The 18,927-nt window shown below is 46.9% G+C and overlaps 1 pseudogene across 1 annotated transcript; it reads left to right on the top strand.

The window, feature by feature from the left end:
- The first annotated feature begins 1,907 nt into the window (after nucleotides 1-1,907).
- LOC311594305 (large ribosomal subunit protein eL30-like) lies at nucleotides 1,908-2,309 on the top strand (annotated as a pseudogene). The gene has a single exon. The product of its transcript is annotated as a large ribosomal subunit protein eL30-like (transcript).
- The last annotated feature ends 16,618 nt before the right edge of the window (nucleotides 2,310-18,927 follow it).

The following is an 18,927-nucleotide window of genomic DNA, read 5'->3' as shown; positions in this document are numbered from 1 at the left end:
CAACGCAGCAGCCCGGCTCAGAAGGGCAAGTTTAACAGGCAATGCTCCTGTCCCTGTGTATCAAGTCAGAAGAATGTCCCAAGCCATGTGGAAAATAAGTGTAAGTATATTTTCTAAAGAGAGCCCTGCCCTAACAGGAAAAAGCAGCTCTGATGTGGGACTTCTGAGTACAGTTAATTACTGACTGAAAGCAGAGCTTGTGAGTCGCCTCCAGGTGATTGATCACAATCTATTCTTACACTTCTCCAGATAATGAATATTTAAAATTTTTTGCTTTTCTCCCTTTGTTAGTTCCCTCCCACACATTTTTATTTTGTGTTCTTTTTATTTTTATTTTATTAAGTGTTCTTTTTATTCATTTTTATGTGCGTGGATGTTTTGCCTGCTTGCTGCACCATACACACGCAGTGTTCACAGAGTCTAGGGGAAGGCATTATATCTCCCGGAACTGGGATTACAGATGGCAGACACTAGGAATCAAACCCAGGACTTCTGGAAGAGCAGCTGATACTCTTAACCACGGAGCCACCTCTCCAGCCCTATTTTCTCTTCTCTTAAGAAGGGATTTCAGGACCTAGAGGTGACAAGAGTTCCACAAGAAGACCAACAGAGCCAACTAACTAGGGCCAAGAGGGGCCTGTGCAGTCTGAAGCACCTACCAAGGCCCATGCGTGGACTGGACCGAAGTCCTCTGCATAGATGTAGCCGGTGAGCTGCTCAGGCTTCCTGTGGGTCCACTAGTAAGGGGAGTGGGGGCTGCCTCTGACATGGGCTCTGTTGCCTGCATTCGGATCACTTCGCCTTGCCGGCCAAGTCGCCTTGCCTGGGACTGTCTTGCCAGGACCCAGGGGAGAGGTTATGCTCAGTCCTTATGTGACTTGATGAGCTAGGAAGGTGGGTAGGAGGACTCCCCTTTTCTGAGGAAGAGGGAAGAAAGTGGGGAAGGGAAGGTGAGACTGGGAGGAGGAAGGGGGCTAAGACCCAGATGTAAAGTGAATAATTAAATAAATTTAAAAAAAAATAAAGATGGATGGGGTTTCAGTGTATTACACAGACTGCTCCTGAGCTCCTGGGCTCAGATAGCTCTCCTGCCTTAGCTTCCTGGCCATTAGCATAGCAGGTACATAGCACCTGGCACATGTCAGCACGTTTTTACAGCTCACCATACTATATGTTTCATCTTTACATCATTTCCAACACTGGAGGCATGAGCCATATATGGCATTCTAATATAGCTTTTTTTTTTTTTTGGCAAATCTGTCTGTATTATGCATTATAACAGTGTTGACCTTGTGACATTTCATCAATAAATAAAGAGGTGTCCTTTTTTCAGGTCTGCATTAGCGATTTTTTTTTCTGCTCTTTGGGTGACCCATTGTGGGTTTCGGTGATCTGATCAGAAGACTAAAGCTTTCTGTCATGGTGGTTCAGATGAGTGCAGTTAACCTTGAGCGCAAGGCAGGCCTGGTACTTCAAGCCTTGAATGCCTGCACTCAGGAGGCAGAGGCAGCTGGATCTCTGAGTTTGAGGCCAGCCAGGACTACATGGTGAGTCCCCGTCTCATGAACAAACAGTGACCTAAAGCTGGTGCACACAACTGCCAATCATAGTGATGTACATGAGTCTGTACATTCTGCTCCCCAAAATGTCTTCGTGAATGCATTTAAGTGCTCACTGTCAGTGCCCCAGTAGCACTGGGTAACCCCGTCCCAGGGTTACGGGGCCATGATTGTCTATTTTACTGTACAAAATGCCCTGGGAAGGGTTTTTGTCTCTTCTTGTTGTAATTTCATGTTTCTTGAACGAGTCCTCTTTCCAAATGTAAATAGATATCTTTACAATATGACAGGCTGCTTTCTTGCTCCCCGGCCGTCTTGGTGGCTAATCTTGGTTGGGGATTGTCCCACACTTAAGGCAGAAAGATGGTGGCCGCAAAGACGAAAAAGTCTCTGGAGTCGATCAACTCTAGGCTCCAGCTTGTTATGAAGAGTGGAAAGTATGTCCTGGGATACAAACAGACTCTGAAGATGATCAGACAAGGCAAAGAGAAATTGGTTATCCCCTCCAACAATTGCCCAGCTTTGAGGAAATCGGAAACAGAGTACTATGCCGTGTTGGCTAAAACTGGTGTCCATCATACAGTGGCAATGATATTGAATTGGGCACAGTGTGTGGAAAATACTACAGAGCACGCACACTGGCTATCATTGACCCAGGGGGTTCTGATATTATTAGAAGCTTGCCAGAACAGACTAGTGAAAAGTAAACCAGGAAAGTTTTCCTTTAATAAAACTTTGCCAGAGCTCCTTTTGAAAAAATAAAAATAAAAATGACAGGCTGAAAGGCACTGGGACTGCTTGCTGTGCCAATGTGAATTCAGATCCCTAGCACCCACATAAAAGCAGACTTCTGCCAGATGGACCCAAACCTGGCACCATTATCAGGGTCAAGAACCTGTGATTAGAGAGTTCATGGGCCCTAGAGGAGAACCTGTTATTCTCCCAAATGGACACAGTTTTAAACTCTTAATGACGTATTGCTCTACCCATATATAAATGCATCCATCTCTCAACCCTCATCAGAAAAGCACTGTCTAGTGTCAGATGGCAATTAACAGACCTACAGCTGGTCAGCGCACAGAGAACGAGAGACTGCAGATTGCTCAGTCCTAACCAGGATTCTATATCCCAACCCTCCCCCCAAGGTTCAGAGATCATCAAGGAAGGGCTGGGCACAGAGATAACAAGGAAACAGTGTTCCCTGAACACAACAGGGCCGATGCACATATGAACTCACAGCAATTGTGACAGTGTGCAGCACATGACCTTCTCAAGCCAGATGCCTCAGGCCTCTTATTGCTGCGATGAAACACCATGACCGAAGAGCAAGTTGGGGAGGAAAGGGTTTATTTGGCTTACACTCTCACATCTTAGTCCACCATTGAAGGAGATCAGGGCAGGAACTCAAATGGGTCAAGAAGCAGGAGGCAGGAGCTGATACAGACGCCATGGAAGGGTGCTGCTTACAGGCTTGCTCCACGTGACTTCTTTAGTCTGCTTACTTAGACAACCAAGAACACCAGCCTAGGAGTGGCCCCATCCCCAATGGGTTGCCCCCTTCCCCTCCCCATGAATGACTAATTAAGAAAATGTCCTACAGGCTTGTCTACAGCTGGATAGTATCTTCTCAGTTGAGGTTCCTCCTCTCTGATGGCCCTACTTTGTGCCAAGTTGGCTGACCTAATACTAGGCAGTGCCAAGTGACCCCTTGTCAACTTGACACATAAACACATTACCGTTAAGCCAACACCTTTCCTTTCTTGTTCCTCTCTAAGATCACACATTAATAACAATACTACATTATAAACATTCCAAAATTTAAAAGTCCCACAATCCTTAAAAATTCCAACACTTAGCTGGGTGGTGGTGGAGCACGCCTTTAATCCCAGCACTCTGGAGGCAGAGGCAGGTGGATCTTTGTGAGTTTGAAGCCAATCTGGTCTACAGAGCAGGTTCCAGGACAGCCAGAGCTACACAGAGAAACTCTGTCTCAAAATAAATTAAATTAAATTAAATTAAATCCAACACTTGATATTTCAGTCTCCTTTAAAACCCAAAGTCCCTCAACTGTGGGCTCCTATAAAATAAAAAAAATAAGTTAAATGCTTTCTCACTTCAAGAGGGAAAATCAAAGCCATCAAAGCCAAGCCAAGCCACACTCCAACAGAATAAATAACTCAATGTCCAATGCTTGGGACTCACTCGTGGTCTTCTGGGCTCCTCCAAGGGGCTTGGGTCACTTCTCTGGCTCTGCCCTCTGCAGCACACATAGCCTGTCTTCTAAGCTCAGGCAACTGCTGCTCTGCAGCATGGTGAGCCCATGCTACTGGCATCTCCAAAATGCTGGGGACTCTGCTGCACCTGGGCTGCACTTTCATCAATAGCCTCTCCTTAGGGTGCCAAACCTCAGCTTCTCTGCATAGCCCCTCTAATCCTAGCTCTTCAACTGCTACTGAGGCTGCCCCTTCACCAACAACCTCTCCTGGCCTCTCGCAGTTTCAAGCCTCAGTTGCTCTCCAAGACCTCTTTATGCCTTTAAATTAGCACCAGCTCGGTGACTCTTACATCATCAAGTTTGCTCAAGTGCAACCATGGCCACCCGTGGACCACAGCTTCTATGTGCTGACTCTCAGAAAACACTTCCCAGAAGATTTCACCTCGGCGATGCTTTTCTTCTTCTTCTTCTTCTTCTTCTTCTTCTTCTTCTTCTTCTTCTCCTCCTCCTCCTCCTCCTCCTCCTCCTCCTCCTCCTTCTTCAGATTTATTTATTTATTTAAGATAGATGAGTGCTCTATCTGCATATACACCTGCATGCCCAAAGAGGGCACCAGATCACATTATAGATGGTTGTGGTTGCCAGGAATTGAACTCAGGACCTCTAGAAGAGTAGGCAATGCTCTTAACCACTGAGCCACCTCTCCAGCCTCCATTGGGCTCTTCTTACTCACCACTTATTTCTGAGGTCCAGCTAAGCCAGCATCCATTGTCCCGTTAAAGCAAAGGTTTTAACTTAATGGTCCTGGTCTCTTGTTAATCATGAGTGATTCTTCAGGTCCAGTTGCCCAGGTACCACAGATTCTTCACACCGATGGCCCAGAAGAGTCTTTGCTTCCGTCTGAAAGTTCACAGGTCAGGGGCCTCCATCCTTTGCACTGCTCTCACTTATCTTCCAAGCTCCCATAAAACATCTCACTGAGCTTAGAACACTCAATGGCTTTTCTAGGCCAGGCTTCCACAATACTCCCTAAAACAACATGGTCAAGTCAGTCAGAGCAACAACTCCACTACCCTGGTACCAATTTCTCTCCTAGTTAGGGTGACTGTTGTTATGATGATACACAGCAAACAAGCAAGTTAGGGAGGAAAGGCTTTATTTGGCGTATTCTTCCTCCATACCTAGTCTATCAGCTAGACAAGCAGGGCAGGAGGCTGGAGGCAGGAGCTGATGCAGAGGCCATGGAGGGGTGCTGCTTACAGGCTTGCTCCTCATGGCTTGCTCAGTCTGCTTTTTTATAGAACCAAAACAGCCCGCCCAGATGTGGAACTGCCCACAATGGGACGGGCACTCTGCCCGTGGATCACTAATTAAGAGAATGCCTTACTGTGAGAACAGGAGAGAGGCCCCTTTCCTCTCCCAGGAAGCACAGTAGAGCTGGCCCTGGTGGCAGGAGTTGTAGGTGAGCCAGCCCGAGGGTGTGGGCGTGGGAGAGCCGGCCGCACCACTTGCATGCCTTGCCAGTGGCATGGGAGAGGGAGAGATGCCCCCCTCTCTCTTTGCCACCTGTGGCAGGCAGGAGAGCTGGCTCTCAGGTCATGAGAGTGGGAGAGGGGTCCCTGCCCCTCACTGGCTGCTGCACTCAAGATTGAGGCTCTGCTCCTTGTCTGGGCAGCACAGTAGGGATGGCCCTGCTTGTGAGGTTTACAGGTGAGCTGGCTCTGAGGTCCTGGGAAAGCTGGCCCCTGACATTGGTCTGCCGTGCAGTGGTGTGGACAAGGGAGAGATGCCCCCTAGACTGCCCCGCGCCAGCAGGAGAGCTGGCCCCAGGATCATGAGAACCGGAGAGTGAGCCCGGCCCATCACCAATTGCAGCATTTGGGAGAACGAGCCCTGCTCTTTGCTGGGTCAGCACAGCAGAACCGGCCCTGGTTGTGGGGGTTATGGGTGAGTGAGCCTGGAGGGCATGAGATGGGAAAGTCTGGTTCTGCTCCCTGCCAGTCTTGGCATTGGATGAGGTAGCCGAGGCAGTGCTAAGAGAGCTCTCCCTGGTAGTGTGGGTATGGGAGAGCTGGCATGCTGACCAGCTCAGCTACAGCTCTGGGGCTTTGAGTTGACCCACCCAAACATCTATCCCAGCTATAAACTGTTGGAGAGTGTAAAGGGGATGGCTGGTCCTACAGATTCCAAGCTGCAGGATCTCCATGACACAGGGCAACACCAGGGCATTGGAGAGGACGACCAGGAAGGATCCAGTATTAATGGTGCAGCAGAAGCCAGAGGCCTCGTACCAGACCAATGAGTCATTACAATGAACTTTTGCAAGTAAAGATGTGTGGGAAAAGTGTGTTCTGTGTGACGCATTACAGCTTCCACGGCAAGACTTTTTTTTTTTTCTTTTGGGAAAGAAGGTTCTAAGTGTAGAGTGTGGGTGTGAGGAGATGGGGTGTGAGTGGGATTCAGGTGTGTGACGCGGAATTCACGAAGAATCAATAAAAAGTTAAATTAAAAAAAAAAGAGCACCCCTTATACAGCTCGCATGGAGGCATCTTCTCAACTGAGGCCGTTTCTCTCTGATGACTCTAGCTTGTGTTCAGTTGACATAACACTTGCCTGCTCACTAATTCCATTGAGGAGGTGAACACAAAGTCCCCCAGTGGAGGAGCCACTGGCATCTGATGGTTGCTGTGTGAGGGCGACTCCGTTTTCTTTAGGGGTGTGTGATCCCTGATAGTTCTACCAAGCTCCAAAGAAGCTTGTTTGTTGTTGTTTTGTTTTGTTTGTTTGTTTGTTTGTTTGTTTTGAGACCAGGTTTCTCTTCTCTGTGTAGCCTTGGCTGTCCTGGACTAACTTTGTAGACCAGGCTGGCCGCGAATTTACAGCGATCCGCCTGCGTCTGTGTCCCGAGTGCTGGGATTAAAGGCGTGCGCCACCACCACCAGGCTTATTCTTTGTTTTTTAAAGAAGCCAAAGATTCCAAAATTCTCAGTATAACTGTATCTAGTGGCTTTATTTCTTTCTTTGCAGTTTTTCTTTTACAATATTTTTCCTAATTCTTTGAGAATTCCATGCAATTTGTTTTGATCAAATTCACACCCACACCCACTACTCTAACTCTTCCCAGATCCACTCTGTTTTTTCAACCCGACTGAGTCCAACTTGTGTTGCCCAAATAGAATTCACTATGTAGATCAGGATGGCCTTGAACTCACAGAAATCTGCTTGCCTCTGTCTCCAAACCAGCCACTCCTGGTTACTCTCTTAATTTTGACCTTTTGGGATTTTAACCCTGGAAATTATGATGCTGGGGACTGTGTCTTTGAGAACCTGACTGGTACCCTTCCTGGCATTATTTCCTCCTCAGCTGCTTGCGTGTTTTCTCTCTTTTACCATCTTCCCTGGCACTGCTAGGGCCTTATTGCAAATGCAAGGCCCTGAGCCACCAATCCTTAAAGTTGGTTGCATCTTTTCTGCCTCTTCAGCCTCCAAGGTACCCAGAAATCTCAGTTTTACACTCCTTTCCTAGAAGGAGTTTAGAAAATAAGTCTCTTGGGGCATGGCTGGAGGACACTGCTGGAGAAGTACAAGTAGCTGCGAGATCTTTCTAGAGCTGCTGTATTATTATTATTATTATTATTATTATTATTAAACAAACATCCAACAAAACCAGTCTTGGTGGTACAGACCTGTAATACCAGCACTCAGCAAGCAAAAGCAGGAGGATCAGAAGTTTAAGACCATCCTCAGGGGCTGGAGGGATGGCTCAGTGGTTAAGAGCACACGCTGGTCTTCCAGAGGTCCTGAGTTCAATTCCCAGCAACCACATGGTAGCTCACAACACATCTATAGTGTGATCTAATGCCCTCTTCTGGACTGCAGGTGTACATGCAGGCAGAGCACTGAATACATAATAATATACACACACACACACACACACACACACACACACACATATATATATATATATATATATATATATATATATATATATATATACATATTTTTTAAAAGACCATCCTCAGTTACATAGGGAATTCAAACCCAGCCTAGGGTACAGGAGACCCTGTGCATGCACACACACACACACACACACACACACACACACACACACACACACACACTTGTAACATATTGAACATAAAGCAAGCTGTTGAGAGTAGGCCATTGTTGCACAGTTGACTCCACAATGGTCTCGTTCTGCAGGAATGAAATCCTATCTCACCGTGCAACATCTCGCACTTACTGCTCCCCAGCCCTTGGAAGCCACCACTGTACTTCCCGTTTCTGTGAGTTTGATTACTTCATACTAATGGGATCACGAAAGTATTTGTCTTTTTGTAACTGGCCTATTTTGCTTTGTATAATGTCATCAAAGCTCATGCATGTTGTAGCATCTGGTGGCATTTCTGTTTTGTTTTGTTTTGTTTCTGAGCTAAAGTAGCCCAGGCTGGCCTCAAACTTTCAGTCTTCCTCCCTCGAGCTCCCACGTGCTGTGTGCCGCTACATGTGCTTCTTGCTCTCTTCCTTGGAGCTCAATAACCTTCCTCAGTAACCTCGGTGGAACAGTCGTGCACACCGTAGTTTCTTCATCTCGTCACTCAGTGGGTGTCTCCACACTGGCCATTGTGGATGTGCAAAGATGCCCAGATCCTGACTTCCTGCTGGATATGGTGGCACACATCTGGAACTCTAGAGGCAGGGTAGAGCTCTGTGAGGTCAAGGCCAGCGTAGTCACCAGAGCAACGGTGCACATGGGTTCCGATTCCTCCACGGCTTTTCCAACTCTTGTTTTCTGTTTCTTCGGCAGTGGCAATAATCAATACTTTCCACGTTGCTGTTACAAACTAGCTGACAAGAGCAGCTTCCAGTGGCCAGCTCAGCAGGTAAAGAGGCTTGCTGTACCAGCCTGGGTGACCTGGACTTGATCCCGCAAAACCCTTGGAAAGGTGGAATTGATTCCACAAAGCACTGTGGAGGGGCGTCCTGCACATACATTGTGAACATACAGATACATACAAAATTACAATAAAATGAAAATAAAAATTTTAAAGTACAAGGATTAGACTCTTGTCTTCTCAGATTTCTTTTCTTTCTTTTTTTTTTTTTAGGTTTTTTGAGACAGGGTTTTTATGTGTAACCTTGGCTGTCCTGGACTTGCTTTGTGGACCAGGCTGGCCTCAAACTCACGGCAATCCGCCTGCCTCTGCCTCCCAAGTGCTGGGATTAAAAGGCGTGGGACACCATGCTCTGCTCTTCTCAGATTTCTTAAGCCATTCTAGAAAGAAGGATTTGACTATCAGAGTCACGTTTGGTGGGGGGTACAGTCCACCAGGGCAAGGAAGGCATGGCTGACAACCGAGGAATGCTCAACTTCAACTCCTCAGCCCCTTACATCTTAAAGGAACAGGAAACAGAGAGCAGGGACAGTTTCGCAATCTGTGGACACATTTTTCTTCTCTCCCTCCCTCTCTCTTTCCCTGCCTCCCACTCTTCCTGTCTCAAAAGGATCTTACTCTGCAGCCCAGGGAGCTTCTCACAATGTAGCTAAGACTGGCCTCAAACACAAAGCAATCCTCCCCCTTAGCCTCTCAAGGGCTGAACTTGCAGGCATGCATTGTCACATACACAGCGTGTTCACACATTCCCCATGCAGGCATGCACTACCACACACACAGCCTGTTCACACATTCCCCATGCAGGCATGCACTGCCACACACAGCCTGTTCACACATTCCCCATGCAGACACGCACTGCCACACACAGCCTGTTCACATGTTCCCCATGCAGGCATGCACTGCCACACACACAGCCTAGTAGAGAACCTGAGTTTGATCCCCGGCTCCCAAGTCAAGCAGTGCACAGTTCCCTTTAAGTCCAGCTCCAGGGCATGTGCAGACCAGATACCTCCTCTGCTGGCACCAGCATTCTTGTACCCAGACACGTACACATAAATTGGAATAAAATAAGCTGAGTGGCGCTGCTACACACTTTTAATCCAAGCACTCGGGTAGTAGAGGCAGGCAGATTTCTTTGAGTTTGAGCCAGCCTGGTCTATATAGTGGGTTTCAGAATAGCCAGGGCTACATAGGGGGACCCTGCCTCAAAAAAACTAACTAAATAAATAAATAAAGTGAATCTTTTTAAAAATGCGTGAAGTAACAAAATTTCCAGTTTTATTTTTCCTAATCCAACTGATCTCTGCCTTCTGGAAACCTTCATCTAAGTTGCAGTCATGAAGTTAATGTTTCTTTGGACCAACGAAAACAATTTGCTCATCAGATGTTGACTGTCTTGTGCCCTTGCCCTGGTGAGAGTGGCTGTGGCTTTGCCCTTGGCCCCTGCCTCCCTTCCCCTGAGTCACATTTTACTGAGGTGGCTGGGGATGTTCGAGACCAGCAAGGAGCTACAGAGTGAGACCCTTATTTGATAAACAAACAAAAAAGATGGACAGGTCCTGATAAACAGTATACAAGGTTTCCTCTGGCCTCCACACATATATGCACACACATGTGTACCTCACACATATGATCACACACACAAAAAACAGTAATGAACAAATTATGTATGATAATGCCATAATTAAACCTACTACTTTGCATGTTAATGAAATGTTTTAGTAAAATAAAAGAAAGATAAGGGGAGGAAAAGCTTTGAACGCTCACACTTGGCTATGGAGTCCCTTTTTCGTGGGTCTAGGGTTCTTCTGAACCCACTTGGAGGCTCACATACTCTTTTGGTTTGTTTGTTTTGTTTTTTTAAGACAGGATCTTTCCCTCGGTAGCCCTGGCTCTCCTAGAACTCACTATGTAGACCAGGCTGGCTTTGAACTCACAGAGATCCTCCTGCCTCTGCCTCCGGAGTGCTGGGATTAAAGGCATGTACCACTGGGCTGGAGAGATTAAGAGCACTGCCTGCTCTTCCAGAGGTCCTGAGTTCAATTCCCAGCAACCACATGGTGGCTCACAGCTATCTACAATATGATTTGATGCCCTCTTCTGGTCTGCAGGTGTACATGCAGGCAGAGCACTGTATGCATAATAATAAATAAATAAAATCTTTATAAAAAAAAAAGGCATGTACCACTATGCCTGGATGTTTTGTATTTTTTAAATTAAAAAAATTTAAACTAATACAGAAAAAGATTAAAATGGCACATATTAATGGAGTAATGTGGTATGTTGTTTGCTTGTTTTGTTAATTTGTTTGTTGTTTATTTGTTTGTTTGTTTAAGACAAGTTCTCATAGCACGGCCTGCCATGGAATTTGCTGTGCATCCCAAACTGGCTTCAAACTCATAATCCTCTGCCTCAGCCTCCCAAGTATCAGGGTAACATATGATATTTTGACAAATGCGCACACACACACACACACAGAGAGAGAGAGAGCTCTATATACACATATACCAGGCTTAAGACAGGTTTAATATATCTATTTCCTCAGACTTTAAAAAAAATTTTTTTGTCTTGTTTGGGGGTTTGAGTTTGGCTTCTTTCCTCATTGTTTTGCTGTTTGCTGTTTGTTTGTTTCAGACAAGGTTTCATTCTGTGCCCAGGTTGGCCCTAGATAGCCCAGATGGGTTCACAGCAATCCTCCTGCCTCAGTAGCTCAAGTACTGGAATTATGTGAGCCACTGCACCTGCCTTCTGCCCGCCCCATCCCCACCCCGTCCCTCACCTCTTTTACAGGTTCACAGGTAGAGTTTCTCTTGGAGTGGTGATAAACACCTATAATCTCACCACTTGGTGGCATAGTCAGGAAGATCTCTGTGAGTTCCAGGCCATCCTGATTGATGACGTCACAGGGCTCCACAGTAAGACCATGTCTTTTAGCAACAAAAAAACAAAAACAAAAAAACAAAGAAGAAGGAGAAGAAGGAGGAGGAGGAGGAGAAGGAGGAGAGGAAGAAGAAGAAGAGGAGGAGGAGAAGAAGAGGAGGAGGAGGAGAAGGAGAAGAAGAAGAAGAAGAAGAAGAAGAAGAAGAAGAAGAAGAAGAAGAAGAAGAAGAAGAAGAAGAAGAAGAAGAAGAAGAAAAGTGGAGTTTGCTGTTGGGGTGGGGTGTTGGAACTCCTGGCTCAAGGGTCCCTCCTACCTCAGCGTCCCAAACCTCTGGAGCTTGGACACCTGTACTCAGCTTTGCATGCCTATTTTATGTATCTTCTTTTGTTTGCGAAATTCTTCCTATTACATTTTTCTTTTGCTTTGATGTTACATACCACAGCATTGACGATCCCAGTACTATCATTTGTTGGCTCGAGAAATGGAGAAACTAGCGTCTTGAGGTTTTAAATTACAGTAACAAGTCTAAAAATGGCTTTATTTTTCTCCCCCTTTACCTACCGTCCCAAATCTGTGAGATTGTGGAGCCTGGAACGTCTGTACAAATCGCACCGTGGATCTCGGAGCACAGAGTAGAGAATGCCTTTTCTCTTGGCGCGAACCCTGTTCTCCCAGGAGTTCCCGTAGAGCCGAGGGGATTAGGGGCTGAGTCAGCAGATCCACGGTCACCCTCCGCGTCTGTGCGGCCCTGGTCTGGCTCCTTTACTTTCTTTACTTCATCCCTCCCTAACGGCAAGGTGCAGCCGCCTCCGGCTCCAGTGGAGCACACACGGACAGGGAGTCCCTGGAATCGCAGCCATTTGCAGAGAGCTTATCAGCCCCATCGCAGACCTTCTGAACTAGCACAGCAGGTGCAATCGATGACTTTGATTTGTCTTCTTGCTGCGACTTTTGTGGGTTTTGTTTTGTTTCGGAGGGGCGGGTGCTTAGTATTGAGCCTGGAGCTTCAGGCTTGCTAGCCAAACACCCTTGTCACTGAATTGCAAACTCAGTTGGGGCTTATTTTGTGTGTCAGCTTGGCTGAGTGGCTAGTGTTATTCTGGGTAGGTCCTCGGGATGTTTTTGGAGGGCTTTAACATTTGAAGAGGCAGCCTGAATGGCAGGTGGCCCTTCCTGGAGTGGGCGTGCCTCTGATCTAATCTGTGGAGGCCCAAATAAAACCGGGCTGCAGTTTCACTCTCAGAGAAGTGACTTCGCTTCTGCTTTCACACTCGGAGAGCGCTCTTCCGTCTCGTCGCCGGAGCTTAGACTTCCAGAGTCCCCTCTCCGTGAAACGGAGCTACAGCCTCAGCTTTCTGGGTCAGATCTCGAGGTTTCTTGGCTTCAGATTCGCTGTGATGTCTTCTTGCGCGATACCTATATCACACTGGGCCTGTTCCTCTAGAGAACACTGATTAATATAACTTTGATAGACAGTCTTAAAAACTCATTTAAGACTGTCAAAATGATTAGAGAAACATCAAGCTGAGGGCTGGTGGGAATTTTTAAATACACAGTGGCACGGCACACAGAACTAAGATTGAAGATCAAAAAGGAAAATTTTATCTTGTAAAGACCAAAGGCGCATATAGAGTCACTATAGACATGGGAGGAAATGGCTCAGCACATAAAGGCCCTTGGCCTTCAAGTCTGATGTCGTGAGTTGGAGCCCCAGGTCCCATGTAAAAGCGGAAGGAAAAGGAGAACTGACTGCGAAAGTTCTCTTGACCTTTATGTGTGTGCTGTGTCACCTGTACTCACGCATACATGCACACAAAATAAACAAATAAATAGGTGTTAAGATTTTTAAAGAAAAAATGTGCTATTGTAGCTGGACGTAGTAATCCACCTGTAATCCCAGGACACAGGAGATGGAGGCAGAAGAGCTGAGGCGTTCAAGGCTATCCCTAGTTCAAAGCCAGCCCAAGCCACGTTAAGACCCTGCCTCAAATAACAAACAAAAACTCTCCTTTAGTTTTGGATTTGTCTTAGAAGTATCAGTAGGAATTCATGGCTATTTTGAGTCTACCAATAGATCAATTAATAGACACATCTGTCTGCTACTGAGGCAACTGGAGAGATTAGGCACCGTGGTCCAGCACGGAAGCAAGCAGTAAACACACCACCCAACTTGTGGTACTGAGATTCCATTTCCTATCATAGAAACCAGACCGTCCAGAAGCAGCCGGCCTCAGACAGGCACTGAGATCCACAAAGCCACCGCTGGAAACAGAAAATTTGGTAAAAGAAAGTGGATTATTTACAGTTTGCATAAACAGGGGGCGGGGCCGGAAGACATCTGATTTCCTCCCTACTGTGCCCATGATGATCCTTCTGTTTATAGAAAGCCTTGAGACAAAGGCTAGAACAAATTCAAATGCAACTGTGAGAGACTAACAAGCCCTTCCTGGGGGGGAGGGGCCCTGGGCCCCGGGTTGCCTCTGTTCCATTACATAATCCACGTACAAAATAAGCCTGGACGCTATTTTACTGGGCCAAGTCTTGAAAACAAATCAGGAACCACTAGAAAAGGCATCTGCCAGCCGAAGATGGGACAGCTTTAACCCAAAAAATATCATAGTGACTGATAGGAACTATTAGTGTGTTCACACCTTCGTTCAGATTCAAACCTCTAATCCCAGGAGGTGCTCAGGGGGCAGAGGTGGATGGCTCTCTGTGAGTTTGAGGCTAGCCTGGTCTTCATAGCTTGAAAACAAGTAAATGAAAGGGTTAAGACTTCATTCTGGCTTTATCTTCCTATAGCCAAATAGAAGACAAAGCATGTTTAAAATAAGGTACCCTAACTAATAAATAAAATAAAAATGATGGAGCTGAGAGTGTAGCCAGTGACAGAGCACGCGCGAGGCCCCAATTCAATCACCATCACAGCCAAAAGAAAAGGAAAAAAAGAGGGAGAAGAAAGAAAAGGGGACGGGGGATGGGGGCTGGATTGAACTAGCGGAACTGGACTCTGAGCCTTGGCAGCTACTGACCTCATCCAGCCTGAACAGGTCCATGGCCTTCCGCATCTATGTCTGTAGATTAACAGCCACCAACTTGCAGGAAAAATTCAGGACAGACCATGCCAGAGAGCTGGGGAAATATGAAAAGCCAAAAACCAAATCCTCAAATACCAAAAGAAGTGGCTAGCATGTACCAGGTGTCACTGCATACGTGCCAGGGGTTATCCTGGCCCTTTGTGTGTTACCTGGCTTCATCTCCATAAAAAACTCACGAAACAAATGCAATGACCACAGCTATTTTATAGACAAGGAAAGTGAAGTACAGAGTGGTTTAGTAAGTACTGCCCACGGTCATAAAGCTAGCTAACAGATGAGCTGAAATTTAAACTCTGGTCATCTGGCTCTGGGACCTTTTCTCTTAAACACTGAATTCGTTGTCTCTTGATTATTAAAAAAAAAAAGCCACAGGAGGCCATCAAGATGGCTCAGCAGGTATAGGCATTTGTTGTCAAGCCTGTAGGATATTACTCTATAGGATCTTAGATCCCCACGAGGTAGAAGAGTCTTCTAAGATAATGCAAATGTGTGCATTGTCTCAAGACGCTAACACAGCGGTCGGTGCTGGAGGCAGGGTGTTCAAACCAGAGCCTGTGGCTTGTAGCAAGAACCAAGGTCCGTGGGCTCCCGAGGCTCTCCCTAACAAAGTAGCCAAAGGCACCACTCAGAGAGCAGGAAGAACTACCCCAAGGTCTTGCTTGCTCTCTCCCTCTCCGTACTTCTCACATCCAGGCAGGAACCAAAGCCAAAATGTGGGTTCCGTCTCTGCTGTGTGTCCCCTTTTCTTGTAGCACCCCTTTTCTGCGTCGTCTTTTCCTCCATCCCCTTAGGCCCGGGCAGGTTTCTGGAAACATCTTCTATACCTGGGAATAAACACCTCAGAACGCAGAATAGATTTCCCCCCACCCCCTTTAAACTTTCTTATCTCCAGTTCCATAGCTAGGAGATTTTCGCCTTACAGCCCCTGTGGGGTAGTTTTGTGACTGAAATTTGTACTGCCCCACTCTCCTGTCAGGTGGTCCTGGCTCTGCTCCGGTCTGGTCCCTTACCAGGCTAGAGGCTGTTGTCTTCCCCAGGTTAGGACTAGCTTCTCCAGAAGACCCTCAAGTCATCTGACCCAGACCACACGGCCATCCTGCGTTGTCAGTCTGTACCCCCGATTCTCCCCCAGAAATGTGCAAACCCTGGTACCTTTCCAATCCCAGTTTTATTGTTGTGTAATTGACAAATAAAAGTTGTCTCTATAGCAGGGGTGATGTGCGGTTTGGAGGCAGAGGCTGGACCATCAGGACTTGGAAGCCCGCTTAGGCTACAAAGCAAGATTCTGCTTCAATAAAAAGCATATGTTGGCATGTATACACGTGTGAAGTACAACATGATGTTTTGTCATACCTGAACTATGCGTTATTACCACAGTTAAGCTAATTAACATATCACCTCATATGCCTTTGTGTCTGTGGTAAGAACACAAGATCAACTTTTAGCACATTTCAACTGTATAACATATTGTAACTATCCTTGTTACTAGTGGCAGTCACCAAGCTGAATAAGGAGCCCACTAGTGGGATGACGCTGAGTGCTGTGATCAAAGGCATGCACTGCCCTCACCCCCCACCACCACCACCAGCTGGGGGTTTTGTGTTTTGTTTTGTTTTTGAGACAGATCTCATGTAGCCCAGGCTGGCCTCCAAGCACTAAGTAGCAGAGGATGACCTTGAATTTCTTAGCTTCCTGCCTCCTTTGATACAAACACCAGTATGGTTCTGTGTGATGCTGGGAGTCAAACCCAGGATGTCATAAATGGAACCCAGGGCTTGAGGCATGCCAGGCAAGCACCCTACCAAGCCATAGCCCAGGACCCCAGAATGAAGGTTTTAGATGTAACAGTTGAAGTTAGATTTGGGCATATGTAAACAGATCAGGGCAGGGGAAAAGCATTCTCTCGAGTGCCATCTGTGTGTCTCCAAATGGGTCAAAATGTCCGAGGCTTGTGAGATACAAAGACTAACAAAATAGCCTGCTCTGGCAAAGGATGACAAAGCAGTGACATTAGTGTGTGTTCCAGTGCCCCAAGCCACCTCCCCTTCCTTGCAGTTCTTGGTTTGAGCATCACATACCTCTGCCTCACGCTGCTTTTTGGCTTTATGGTGGCCTCAGCAGTTTGAAGTGTCGCAGGCAGTGTTAGGAGTCCCGGGTGCTGATGCATGCTGAGAGTCACAGATCCTGATGCAAGCATCCATCATGGTGATTGGACTCTGCCTACCACTTCCTCTTAGTAGATCAGCAGGCTAAAAAAAAAAAAAAAAAGGCCCCGTATCCGTAATTGTCTCCCAAACCATCTGCTCACACAGATCATGCTGCTTAGGTTTATAGGTGCATACCCAAAATGAAAATCGTTTGTCTTGTTGCCTCCGTGATATATGCAGCAGTCCTCCCCGAAGCAGAGTGCCACGGCTCTTTCTGGGAGGGGTAGCGACTCTGCTTTAGGATGTAGGTTTTCATTGACAAACGATGACTTTCCTTCTCTTGAAATACGACACTTGCTTCGGTGAATTTCAATGCGGAGGTGTTTTAACATCTCCCCGACGCTTGCTCTGATAGGAAAACCAAGCTTTGGAAAAGAGCTGCGTATACTCTGTCATCCCCGTGTCTTCACTCTGTCTTCACTCTTTTGACTCCAGCCTCCTAGCAAAGCATCTTTCCCCATGGCTGCCGATGACCTCTGGCATTTCCAGGCTTCATGTTTGACCACTCTGTTGGCCACACTCTGTTGAAACACTCTTTGCTGAAATCCCCATGGATTCTGGGTAGGGATATGGCTAGCCTGGGTTAAAACCATGCTCCTCCTCCCCCCATCACACCTCTTAGATGTCTCAACACTACTCCCAGGCAGATGGGATGGAGGAATCACTAAGCTTTAGTGGGCCAAGGTACTTTCTGGACTAGCCTGGTGCCCTGACTTCAATCCCTGGAACCCATGACGGACGGAGAGAGCTAGAGTTGTCCTTCACACTCACACCATACACACACATACACACGTGTCACACACGTACACATGTCACACATACTGCACACACAGCCCCAAACACATGTGCCACACGTACATGCCGCACACAAAATACACATAGGCACACAAGCTAATAATAAACAAAATAGAGCCAGGGGTGGTGGCACGCACCTTTGATCCCAGCACTCAGGAGGCAGAAGAGGCAGGAGGGTCTCTGAGGCCAGCCTGGTCTACACCGTGAGTTTCAGGATAGCCAGGGCTACACAGAGAAACCCTGTTTTGTGTGTGTGTGTGTGTGTGTGTGTGTGTGTGTGTGTAGGGGGCATGTCATCATTTGTCAACTAATTCAAGACCCAAGATAACTAACTCGATCCTTCTTTCGAGATCCCATACACCCCTGTCTACCACAGGTGTTGTGTTCCTTCAGCTGCCTTCAGGTTTCTCAGGACAGCCAGCCTTCCTTCTCTCTCACCAGCAGATCAGCTCGCTGTGCCCTGCTCTCCATCGCTGTGTTCCTCGCCTCTGTAGCTCTAACTGCAGTTTGTAATTCTATATCTGATTGCCAGCCACAATCCCCCAGCCTAGAGCATAAGGACAACGGAAGCAGAAGTTCTGTCCTCTTCCTCTGGCCCAGCACTCTCCCTAAGTCCTGGCTCTGGTATTAGCAGGTATCACATCTGGGTTCAGCAGATGTTTGTTGAATGTGCGGCTGAAGCTATAATTAATTCATTATGTGCCCGTCTTTTTCGGATCTGTCTTTAGTAACCTATTTCTCTATGAAGGCACTATGTGATAAAATGCTTTGAGGGACAGGACAGTTACTATAGAAAGGAGTGCACAGATGAACGCCATGATGTTTCTACCTGAGGGTTTGATATTCCAGCCGCATATTTTATTAAAGTATTTCTTTCAGGGTGGTAAAACACACTCTGGTACTAGCTTGTGGGCATTCAGCCTGGCACTGGGGGAGAGGGGTCATGTTACCAACACTACAGGTAAGTGAGGATCCTGGTGGCAGGCAGGGAGGAGGCTTCAAGGACATTTGGCTCCTGCGTATGGACACTGCATCCTCTAGTTCAGAAGGTTTTCAGAGGGGACAACGGGATAGACAGTCCCAGAACCACGCGACAGGAATTCCTACGAACCTTAAGGCATCAGTGGCTCTTGAGAGGGGTCTCAGGAGGGGACTGTGTGGTCCGACTTCAAACATTTCCAGATTTGCTTTGTCACCTCATCACACCCTGGTGTTGGAAGACAGCAATAACGTTTAGAGGGACAAGACTAGACTTGGAGTCAGAACAATCAGCCAGG

Source organism: Acomys minous (assembly GCF_964271855.1).
Source record: "Acomys minous genome assembly, chromosome: 3".
Lineage (NCBI taxonomy): Eukaryota > Metazoa > Chordata > Mammalia > Rodentia > Muridae > Acomys > Acomys minous.
Note: the sequence above shows the minus strand (reverse complement) of the source record. Positions and strands in the feature narration are given on the sequence as shown.